We start from the raw sequence: 10,070 nt of genomic DNA on the forward strand, positions 1-10,070 counted from the left end.
ATTAGTTCATGCGTTCAATGTCATAAAATTTTTAGTAATAACTGTTTCATTATTCCGATTTATACCATATCATTACACTACTTTGTAAGGCAAATTTCTGTCAATTTTCGATTATCGGGCTTTCTTAAGTCTTCCACTTTCCCCTGGACTTATCACATTAAAGTTTATGAAAAACATAAATATTTTGTAGAAAATTAAAATATTAATTATTATATTTCAGATTACATTGAAATTAATGAAATATTGTATTCAAAATAACACTTTCAACAAATAATTATTTGAAAAATTATCATGTGGGGTGAAGATGTTGTAAAAAATTTGGTTGATGGTGGTAGATGGAGGGTCAAGGTGTTATAACTGTTTTACATAAAAATAGTCTTTTGACTTAAAAGTTTAAGAAGTGGGATAAATTTTTTAATTTCCTAACAGGCAATTCTTTACTTGTTTAAAATTCGTCTTTCTCGTTAAAAAATTCATAATTTTAGTTAGAAATTTATCTCTTTGGTTAAAAAATTTTACAAAGCATCTCTTGGCAGCATCTACATTCGTTGAAATATCGAATATTACATTTTCTATCTAAAATTCATATTTGCAGGTTAAAAAGTCAACTACTTTGTTAAAAATTTACATGCTAGTTCGAAAATTTAACTCTGGTTAAAAATTTAAATATTTTGTTGAAAATCTTTTCTTTTTGTTTTAAGATATCCACCACTACGTATTCATTGAGAATTCTTTTTTTTAATGCAACTCTTTTTGGTTACAGATTAATCTTTTTTGTTTGAAAATTTGGCCACTCAGTTTAAAATTTATATTTGTAGGTTGAAAATTTAACTATTTGGTTAAAAGTTAAACTATTCGGTGTCAAATGCAAATCTTTCATTAAAAAGCCAAATTTTTAACAAAACCGTTTACACTGAAAATGAAAAAGTTTAATTTTCACTTTTAAAAAATTAACGAATTCGCAATCAAATAGCTACTTTTTCATCCAAAAATATAACATTTTAACAAAATGGTTAAACTTTTCAATAAGTAGATAAATTTTCAACCAAAAACTAAAAAATATGATTATTCTAAAACAACAACAGCTGAATTGAATAAAAAAATTCATTTGAAGAAATTTTTTTAATTTTTAACCAGAGATACATCTTTAACTAAAATAATGAATGTTCTACAAAAAACTAATTTGTAAAAGGTCGTTCAACCTTAAAACAATTAGAGAAATGTTCAACAAAAAAGATTAATTCTCAACCAAAGAAGGAATTTTCAACTAAAATGATGAATCTTCAACCCAAAAAAGATGGAGTTTTACTCATTTAGTTTAACATTTAACCAAGTAGTCGAATGCAAACAAAAAATACAAATTTTAAACAAAATAACTGAGTCCTCAACAAAGGAGCTTTAACAAAAGATCATTCACAACTACCAAATTACAGTTGTAGATGTATATATGCATATATGCATATATTATCGAGCGCAAAGCTTTAGAACGAACAAAGAAAAAAGAAAAATATCTACAAAATTGTTGAGTTTCCACCCAAAAAGGCATGTTTTAGAAAGCAGTTGAATTTTCAACTTAAACGGATACATTTTCATTGTGTTCATGTTCAGTAAGAAAATCAAGTTTCTACACAAAGAGATGAGTTTTTAACCAAGAAACAATTTTAGTCAAGACATAAAAGAAATGCATCTAAATTGTTGAACATTTTCAACAAAAAATTTTTAAAAAACTGTTCCCTCATAGTTTAAAAATCAAGTAATTGGTTCAGAATTTGTCTTTTCTGTAAAACATTAATCTTATTGGTTAATAATTAATCTTTTTAACATAGAATTTTTTTATGACAAAAAAATAGTTTTCTTAAAATTTAATCTAAAAACAATAAAATTTCCTTCCTGATCACTTTAAAGACTTGAATTGCAGAATCTGCCTAATGGTAAATGGATTCGCTCTCCTTTGAAATAATTTTTATAACCATTTTTTTTGTTGAAAATTAATTTTTTAACAAAAAATTAAACTATGACATTTTTGGTGAAAAAGTATTTTTTTTAATTAAACTTTAATCTTTTTAGTTAAAAATCTAACTAATTGTTTAAAAATTTATGGATTTTGATCAAAATTCGTCTTTTTTATTATTGATATTTTTAATTGCAATCTGTTTTGGTAGAGAACTCAGCTTTATTTTTAATTGCACTTCTTTAAGTTGCACATTATTTTTTTAACTAAAAACTGAACTATTTAATTTTTCGTTGAATATTAAGTTCATAATTGAGGCTTCATCTGTTTCGATTCAAAACAAACCTTTTTGATTGGAAATTCAATTATTTTCTTAAAATTTCTTTTTATTATTAATTTTTATAATGGTAAATTCTACTTATATTACTTTTGGTTAAAAATGATATTTTTTTAGATAAAAATCATATATTTGTTTGAAACTTTCTAGATTTTGTAGAAAATTCGTAATTTTTTGTAGAAACGTAATATTATTGGTTGAAAATTAATATTTTTCATTAAGGATTGAGTTATTTAAATAAAATCCTTTTCAGTTGGTCAAAAACAAATTTCTTTAAAAGAAATTTCGATTCTACTATTTTTGGTTGAAAATTGATATTTCAAATTGAAAATTGACCTTTTGTACTTAATAATTAAATTTTTTTAATTTTTATGTTTTGGTAGAAAATTAATCCTTTTGGTTTTGAAATCGACCTTTTTTCGTCAAAGATTGAACTATTTGGAAATAAATTTATCTGTTTTTGACAGAAAAATGATATTTAAAAAAATGGATTTTTTTGTTAAAAATATAATTTTTTTTTATACCGTCTTTTTAAACAGGGAAATTAATCTTCGCGGTTGAAAATTCATCTTCTTCAATGAGGGTTCAATTATTATTTTTTTGAAAATTCCTTCATAGTTAGTCAAAAATTAATTTATATAAAATAAAATTGGATTATATCATTTTTGGTAGAGAATTGATATTTGAAATTAAAAATTAATCTTTTTTAGTTGAAAATTCAACCCTTTTGTTTGAAAATGCACATATTTCGATGAAAATTCGTTGTTCTGGTAGGAAATTAGTCTTCTCGTTTGAAAATTCATCTTTGTGATTATAAACAAAACTATTAAGTTTCACATTCCTTTTTTTTTGTTAAAAATTAAATTCTTTAACTAAAAATTTAACTCTCCCACTTTCGGTAAAAAATTGAAGTTTTGAATTACAAATTGATATTTTTGTGTTAAATAATCAATTATTGGTTTCAAACATCGTCTTTTTTTATATAAAATTAATCTTCTTGGTTGAAAATTCATCTGTTTGTTTGAAATTTCCACTATGTATTAATGTCTTTAAGGAAAAATTTCATTATACCATTGTTGGTTAAAAACTAATCGTGTTGTGTAGAGAATTAATTTTATGGGTAAAAATTAATCTGTTTTATATTATTTTTAACATAGATGTCCAAATTCCACTTTTTATTGTTTTATTTGGGAAAAAACGTCTTGCATAATTGACTATAAAATAATTTTTATCGCTGAGAGATTCTGCTAAATAATTTATAGAACCTGCTTGATTTTAAGTGAATTCTATCTTAGTCTAAATACTTTTTATAATATTGTTCTTGGATTGAAAATTAATTTAGTTGAAAACAATTTACATCTGTATAAGGTTTCTTACAATTTATAATAATAAATTTCGTACAAACAGATCATCTGAAAAATAACAAAAAAGGAATAAAATAATAAAAAAATTTAATATAATTCCAAATACGTCACTGAAAAAATCATTTGTAAACAACTTTTTCGACTGAAAATGGTTTCATTAAATAAAAAATTAATGAGAAAACTTTTTCGATTCCATTGGTATTGTTTTCTCATCAATTGTACTTCTTTAAAATAAAATAATGTTTTAAGATTACTGCAAAAATTATCAATAGTTCTTAATAAAATTAAACAAAATTTAAATTTAAAAATAAGTGATTTTCATTTTTTATTAGTTCACAACTAAGATATATATTAAAAAATACTGCTTCCAATTGTAAAACTGCGTAATTACAAGATATTGTGTACTTTTCATAGATTTAATAAAATTCTCTGATATAGGCCACCATGGTGTCTACTGTTTGGTGTCAAATTCATCTGTTTTAGTAAAAATTTGAAATAATCTGTAGAAAATTTCATTTTTTTGATTGAATATTAACTTTCATAAACTAAAAACTGGATTATTCTATTTTTCTTTAAAATTTGATATTTTTTATTGAACCTTGATCTTTTTTAGTTAAAAGTGGAATTATTTGTTTGAAAATTTATGGATCTTGTTGAAAATTTGTGTTTTTTGTTAGAAATATAAAACTGCTTCCTTGAAAATTCATCTTTTTAATTGAGAATTCAACTATTTTGTTGAAAGTTCCTTTAAAGTTAGTCCAAAATTAATTTATGTAAGATAAAATTGGATTATATCATTTTTGGTAGAGAATTGATATTTGAAGTTAAAAAATGATCTTTTGTAGTTTAAAATTCAACCCTTTGGTTTGAAAATGCACATATTTAGCTGAAAATTCGTTATTTCGGTAGAAAATTAGTCCTCTCGTTTGAAAATTCATCTTTGTGATTGAGAACAAAACTATTAAGTTGCACATTCCGTTTTTTTTTTAAATTAAATTCTCTAACTGAAAATTTAACAATCCCGCTTTTGGTGGAACACTGAAATTTGGAATTAAAAATGGATATTTTTGGGTTGAAAATTCAATTATTTGTTTCAAACATCGTCTTTTTTATATAAAATTAATCTTCTTGGTTGAAAATACAGCTGTTTGCTTGAAAGATCAACTATGTATGTATCATCAAATGCATCTATTTTAGTAAAATTTCAATTAATTTGTTAAAATTAAATTGTTTGTTTTTAAATATTAATTCTTTTAACTAAAAATGAATTATCCTATTTCTGGTTTTATATCATTATATTTTTAATTAAAAATTTATCTTTTTTGTTGAAAACTCCACTATTTGTTTGAAAACTGATCTTTTTGATAAGTGTTCAACCATTTCGTTAAAAATTGATTAAAAATTGAACTGGACAATTTCAGGGTGAAAAATTATATTTTTAATTAAAAATTAATTTTTTCATTTGAAAATTCGTTTTTCTGGTAAAAAAATTATTTTTCTTTGTTAAAATCTTATCTTGTTTATTTAGGATTGAACCATTTAAAAATTTTTTTTTGTTTTTTAAAAAATTAATGTCTAAGGAAAATTTTAATTATATCATTGCTGGCTGAAAAAAAATCGTTTTTTTTGTAGATAATTAATGTTATGGGTAAAAAATTAATCTGTTTTTTATTATTGTTGGCAAAGATGTCCAAATTCGATTATTTTGTCTTAGATTGGAAAAAATGTCTTGCATAATTTACTATAAAAGAATTTTAATCGCTGAAAGATTCTGCTATATAATTTGTAGAATCTGCCTGAATTTAAGTGAATTCTATCTTATTAAAAATTAATCTTTGTGATTGAAATTTCATCTTTTTTGTTAAAACTTTTACTATTTGCTGTCAAATTCGCCTGTTTTGGTTAAAATTTTAAATAACCTGTAGAAAATTTCATTTTTTTATTGAATATTAAGTTTTATATACTAAAAACTGAATTATTCTATTTTTGTTTAAAATTTGATATTTTTATTGAAACTTGATTTTTTTAGTTAAAAATGGAATTATTTGTTTGAAAAGTCCCGTATTTTGTTGAAAAGTTTTGTTAGAAATATAAATATGAGGACCCGATACATCCATAAACCTGAACATAATTCATTCAATCCCACATTTTTTAAACCATATATTGTTTAAAAGCACATAAAACATTGGAAGCCTACTCATTTTATACAGCTGTTTTGTTGTAAAGTTGAAGTGCAAGGAGTTTAGTGGTACTTTTCTGATATGGAGTAAAGTTAGTGTAACATTGGTGTACTTTTAGTTATAAGTTAATGTTTTAGTTATTATTTGCATTCAGTATAAACATCAAGTATTATTCCTGTGATGCATCGAATTTGTTATAAAATGTCATTGCTGATAAAAAATGCAGTAGCAACTTATTGAGATTTTGAGGTTAATATTACATTTTGCAATTCAAGAGCGAACTGCTCGTAGTAAACAAATTTATCGAAAAGACGTAAGATGAAAACATAAAAAGCTATTTTTTATTTTAATCCTGATTAAAATAGTTTCTGTTTTTTCACCAAAAATTTTATAAATTTGAATGAAATCTTTGTGTAATTTGTAAGAAAAAATTCAGTAAAAGCTTAACTTTCTTAAAGTTTTTGTAGTACATTTTCGTAACCTTTCATAGCAAAACAAAATATCAAAATTTCGAAAGTTGTTATCGCATTTTCCACCAGCAATGGACTTTAATAACAAATTCCATGCTTCATAGAAATATTACTTAATGTTAATTTTTATATTAATAACAAATATTAGCTTAAACATTAACTTGTAATTAAAAACATACTAACCCTACCGATAGAAATCTCACAGTATATGATAAAGATTCTCAGGGCTCTGAGAAGCTCTGAGAAATTCTCCGCAGGCACTCAGGTAGATATATTTAATGGTCCAGATAGCTCGTTTAAATGCTTCGAGGGCTTTAAAATGTTCTTTCCGAACTTGAAATCAAAATACGATCATAAATAACAAGCAGAGAGGCTTAAATTGAAATAAGAATTCGATCATAAATAACAAGCAGATGCCCTGTATTGCGATTGCAGTGGTACGGATGGAAATGTGGTTGTACTGTTTGTAAATGAATGTTTGTATCCTCTAAGCGATGATCAGCCAGGCGAGTGTCAGAAATTAAACATATACACCTTTATGTCACTGATATTGACATTTATTGATTAAAACACATTTGTTCGTGGACTGTATAAAGAATTTAGGATGGTAAGTGGTGAAAATTATCTATTAGCGCGTGACATGAAATTTGAGCGAGAAAGAGGTGTATTCCGCGACGGTTGGTGATATATCTGCCCTTTCCGTCTTCAAAATCGCTTGAAGCTCCCTCCGAAGTACAAGTCTTGGGAGCTTCCACCAATTAGAAGTGAAGGAGTTGGTTGGTGTGGTTGATTGGCAACACCCTCTAGACGTCGCAGGCAAGGCAAGCAGATGTTGCGTTTTTCTGCGAAATTATTTAAACCTGTACAGCTGAAGAGGATTTACCGAGACATAGCAATGGAGCTTAAAGGAAAGTGTCCCGTCTATAAAAATATAAATCATTGAAGGTAGAACCTAAGTAGTAGCAAATGTCGAAAGCGAAGATTTCCTGAGCTAATATAAATTTACTGACTATCCTTTACTAACAGAGAGTTAAAAACGGCAGATGTTTCAGCAAGAAATAAACTGTCTGGTCACTGACAAACTGAAGAGAAAAATATTTACAATAGTATAATTTGCTTTGGTACTCAACATCCCGGCCCCCATGAACCAACAGTGTTCAAATGATACCCGTATACATAATATAAATGTGAATTCGATGCAATATAACACAAGTTATTACAATTAAAAAATTGGCAGTGGACACAACTGTGCGACTGCACGGGTGTATGTTCCGGAATTTGTTCGTAACTTCACTACCCGGATGACGTTGTCTCGACCTGGGTGCACCTTCACGATGCGTCCCAATTTCCAGCTTAAAGGAGGTAGGTTGTCCTCTTTGAGAAGAACCAAATTGCCAACCTTGACTTCTTCATCTGTTGGGTTGTTTCGCCACTTGCTTCTGGTAGTTAATTGGTGAAGATATTCTCGATGCCAGCGTCTCCAAAAGTGTTGGCGCAACATTTGAACATGTTGCCATGCTGATAGTCGGCCAGTTGGTGTTTTCTCTAAATTGGCTTGAGGGATCGTGGATAATGAACTGCCTATCAGGAAATGGCTGGGTGTTAATGGGAGAAGGTCATTAGGATCGTTTGAGAGAGGTGATATTGGTCTGGAGTTAAGAATTCCTTCAATTTCCACCACATAGGTCTCTAATTGATCGTAGGTCAACAAAGTGTTGCCGACTGTTTTTATCAAGTGCTGCTTAAATGACTTGACTGACGCTTCCTACAATCCTCCGAAATGAGGGGCGCGAGGAGGAATAAAATGCCAATCAATTCCTTCATTTGTCATTTGTTGTATCGTTAACTGATCGTTACATGCAGAGAGAAAGAATTTATGCAATTACTTGATTTCTTTATTACCCCCCACGAAATTCGTAGCATTATCTGAGTATATATTATTTGGTTTGCCTCTACGCGCACAAAATCGCTTAAGCGCTCCGAGAAAGGCTTCGGTTGTCAGGTCGCACACTAACTCTAAGTGTACGGCCTTGGTCGCAAAGCAGACGAAGACAGATACATATGCCTTGATTCGTTTTAAATTCCTATGTCGTTTTTCTTTAACGAAAAAGGACCGCAATAATCAATACCGGTGTTTAAAAATGGACGACTTTGACATATTCGGTTCTCAGGGAGATTGCCCATTAGAGGAATTGATCCGCGTGGTTTGGCCCTAAAACATGATACACACCGACGAATGACCATTCTCACACTATTTCTGCGGCCAATGAGCCAAAACTCCTCTCGGATTGCATACAGTATTGCCTGAGCACCTGCATGCATTTTCCGTACATGTTCTTTTCTGATTATTAATTTAGTTACATGATGATTTTTGGGTAGAACAATGGGATATTTTTGATCTTCTGGGATGTGTGCTCGTTCTAATCGACCTCCTACTCTGATTATGCCATCGTCAAGGAATGGGTTTAAGCACAACAAACTACTTTTGGGATCAAGGGGTTTGTTTTCGGACAAATGTTTAAATTCCCTTGCGAAAGCTGAGCGTTGTAATAGCTGCAGTATTTTCTTCTTGGAGGAATTAATTTCGGCTACTGATAAGGAAATAGTATCATCAAGTTTATTCTTGTTCCTACAGTTATTTATAAATCTCATACAAAAAGCCATTACTCGAATCAATGTATCGAAAGATGAGTATTTTTCTAATAGATTGTAACCGGCAATCGTTAATTTAAACATTTTGATGATCACCTCACTTCGTTTTTCAAGAGGTTCTCCCGTGAAAGCCTGACCTGGAGGCCAGGAACCTTCTTGTTCACTAAGCCAATGTGGCCCATGTTTCCAAAAAAGATTGTCTAAAAATTGTTCCGGTGTGACACCGCGAGATAAGAGATCAGCGGGATTTTCCTTTGAGGGCACGTGTCGCCAATCTCCTACTTGTGTTAAAGATTGAATTTCGGCGACCCGATTTGCCACGAACGTTTTTAGGATGTGTGAAGGTGTGTTTACCCAATGAAGTGCAATTGTTGAATCTGTCCAAAAACATGTTTTATTAATTTCAATGTTAATTGTATCTTTTATATCTGTGTATAATTTAGCCAAGAGCAGTGTTGCACATAATTCAAGTCTCGGAAGACTGACCGAATTAATGGGCGCAACTCTTGATTTTGAACAAATTAAAAAGGAGTATGCTAGACCTTCAGTGTTAACCGATCGGAGATACAGACATGCTCCGTAGGCACGCTCACTAGCATCACTGAAGCCGTGAATTTGAAAATTTACATTGTTTTTTATTGTTATGCATCTATCAAATTGAACGTGATTCAAAAGAGGGAGTAGACGGCTATATTCGAGCCACCCTTGAAGAAATTTTGATGGGACGTCTTCGTCCCATGACAGTTTGGTTTTCCACAAATCTTGAATTAGCAATTTTGCAACAACGACTACAGGTCCGATTAATCCTAGAGGGTCAAACAGTTTTGCTATGGCACAAAATATAGAACGCTTTGAGGTACAATTTGAATAGAATTGTGACTTTACTGATATGTGAATGAAATCTGTTTTTGGATTCCAATAAAGACCGAGGATTTTAATTCTATCCGAGCAGTCTAGAGCCATAAGGCCTTGTTCGGAGTCACTGACTAAGTTTTTACTTGTTTAGGCTCTTTCGAGGCCCATTTTCTGAGACTAAATCCCCCTTTGGCTAGAAGCTGAATTAAGTCATTGCGTAAATTTAAGGCTTCCTCAACGGTATTTGCTCCTGTGAGGAGG

Source organism: Belonocnema kinseyi, chromosome 7 (assembly GCF_010883055.1).
Source record: "Belonocnema kinseyi isolate 2016_QV_RU_SX_M_011 chromosome 7, B_treatae_v1, whole genome shotgun sequence".
Lineage (NCBI taxonomy): Eukaryota > Metazoa > Arthropoda > Insecta > Hymenoptera > Cynipidae > Belonocnema > Belonocnema kinseyi.